This window comes from Hevea brasiliensis, chromosome 2 (genome assembly GCF_030052815.1).
Source record: "Hevea brasiliensis isolate MT/VB/25A 57/8 chromosome 2, ASM3005281v1, whole genome shotgun sequence".
Taxonomy (NCBI): Eukaryota; Viridiplantae; Streptophyta; class Magnoliopsida; order Malpighiales; family Euphorbiaceae; genus Hevea; species Hevea brasiliensis.
The window spans coordinates 64176369-64179227 of record NC_079494.1 but is presented as its reverse complement, the minus strand read 5'-3'; positions in this window follow the sequence as shown (position 1 = coordinate 64179227).

Sequence of the window (2859 nt, the reverse complement as noted above, 5' to 3'; positions counted from 1 at the left end):
GAACATTTGAGGATTATTCTACAAACCCTACGAGAAAAGAAGCTGTATGCTAAGCTATCCAAGTGTGACTTCTGGTTGAGTGAGATCTCCTTAATTGGACACAAAGTATTAGCTGATGGGATTAGAGTAGATCCTAAGAAAATTGAAGCAGTGATGGAATGGAAGCCTCTCAGAAATACAACTGAGGTCAGAAGTTTCTTGGGGCTAGCTAGTTACTATAGAAGGTTTGTGAAGGGGTTTTCTTTAATAGCTGCTCCATTGACCAAGTAGCCACATAAAAATGTTAAATTTGACTGAAACGACAAGTGTCAGACTAGTTTTGAGAAGTTGAAGCCTATATTGACAGAAGCACCAGTGTTAACACAGCCAGTGTTGGGAAAGGACTTTGTGGTCTACAGTGATGCTTCACATAATGGGTTAGGGTGTGTATTGATGCAAGAGGGGAAAGTGGTCACCTATGCTTCCAGGCAGTTAAGGCCACAAAAACAGAACTACCCTACTCATGATCTGGAGCTAGCAGCAATTATCTTTGCATTAAAGATATAGAGGCATTATTTGTATGGTGAAAAGTGCTACATATACACAGACCACAAAAGCCTGAAATATTTGCCAACCTAGAACGAACTCAACCTTAGACAGAGGCGGTGAATTGATTTCCTAAAAGAATATGACTATGTAATTGATTACCATCCTGGGAAGGCAAATGTAGTTGCCGATGCCCTAAGCAGAAAATCCATTACAACCTTGAGATCACTGAATGCCCTTCTGTCTTTGGCTCAAGATGGAGCTATTTTGGCTGAGTTGCAAGTAAAGCCAAACCTACTACAGCAGATACAAGATGGGCAGAAGGCAAATGAAAAATTAATGGCTATTGTGGGTAAAACTCAGAGGAGAAAGAAACTGATTATGAGGTGAAAGCCGATGTGTGCTTGTACTACAAAGGAAGAGTGTGTGTACCAGATAATGGGGAATTAAAGACTAGTACTCTAAAAGAAGCACACACCAATGTTTATGCTATGCAGCCAGAAAGCACAAAAATGTATAATGATCTAAAGCGTCATTATTGGTGGCCTGGTATGAAGAAGGATATAGCTGACTATGTTACTAGGTGTTTGACATGCCAGCAAGTTAAAGCAGAATATCAAGTTCTATTAGGATTGCTACAGCCTATAAGCATACCTGAATGGAAACGGGACTGGGTCACTATGGATTTTATAAGTGGTTTGCCTCACCCAGAAGAAGCATGATGCAGTATGAGTGATAGTGCATAGATTGACGAAGTCAACACATTTTCTGCCAGTTAGGACTAACTACTCACTGGAGAAGCTAGTAGAGTTGTATATTAGTGAGATAGTTGAACTGCATGGAATCCCACTTTCCATCATATTTGATCGAGACCCAAGGTTTACATCAAGATTTTGAAAGAAGTTGCAAGAAGCCTTAGGCACACAACTCCACTTTAGTATAGCTTTCCATCCTCAGATGGATGGACAGTCAGAAAGAGTAATCCAGGTAAACATTGAAACCTATTGAATTAGTACAAATATTAAACTGAAATGCTAATAACAATATGAAATATGTGATAGGTCCTTGAGGATATGCTGAGGAGTTGTGTCATTGAATTTGAGGGGAGTTGAGATAGATATCTCCCACCGGAAGAATTCGCATATAACAATAGCTATCAAGCTAGCATCCAAATAGCCCCATATGAAGCACTGTATGGGACGAAGTGTAGAGCACCAGTGTGTTGGACTGAATTGGTGAAGATAAGCTCATAGGACCAGACCTGGTGAAACAGACTGAAGAGAAGGTTAAATTGATAAAAGCCAATTTGAAGGTTGCCTTAGATAGACGGAAGTCTTATGCTGACTTGAAGAGAAAAGAGATAGAATATGTAGTTGGCAACAAAGTGTTCCTCAAAGTCTCACCATGGAAGAAGGTACTAAGGTTTGGAAGAAAGGGTAAGTTAAGTCCTAGGTTCATTGGCCCATATGAAGTCATTGAGCGTGTGGGACCAGTGGCCTATCGGCTAGCTTTACCGCCAGAGCTGGATAAGATCCATAATGTGTTTCATGTGTCTATGCTAAGAAGATACCGCTTAGACCCTTCACATTTCATCTCCATGTAAGAGATTGAAATTCAACCGGAATTGACATGTGCAAAAGAACCCATACGGATCCTGGCTCAGGAAGTGAAAGAATTAAGAAATAAACAAATTCCAGTAGTGAAAGTGCTTTGGAGGCACCATAATACGGAGGAGGCAACTTAGGAAACTGAAGAGATGATGAGGCAGCAGTTCCCTCAACTGTTTGCATCATGTAAATTTCGAGGATGAAATTTTTATTAGAGGGGAAGAGCTGTAACATCCTCACTTTAGCTAGTCCATATGTTCTACTATTTTGGTGACCAATGTCAATCCAGGCAGCTAAAATATCTAGAATTATAATTAGACTAGAGTGAGGAGTTATAAATAAACCAAATAATAATATGAAAAATTAAGAAAAATTTTTAGAAATGAAATGCAGTAAGGTTAAATGAGCCGTAGCCCCAGCCATGAGTGACCCTAATGGGAAGTGACGGTGAAGGCTGTTAGCAACCCTAGGCCCAAGGGAAACTCCATGAAATAATTTTTGGGATTTCAGGGAAGGATTATTGGGGTTTCGATGACAATAAAATGCTAAGAAAACACAAGGAAAATTAAATCAATCGGTACACACAATTTTAGCTCGTTAAGCCAAACAGAGGGCATTTTGGTCATTTCGTTTTCAGAGATAATTTTTTACCAACTTGTCCAATTAGGTAAATAAATTAGATGATATAAAATATGAATAAATATTACTAAAAATGAAATTAAAAATG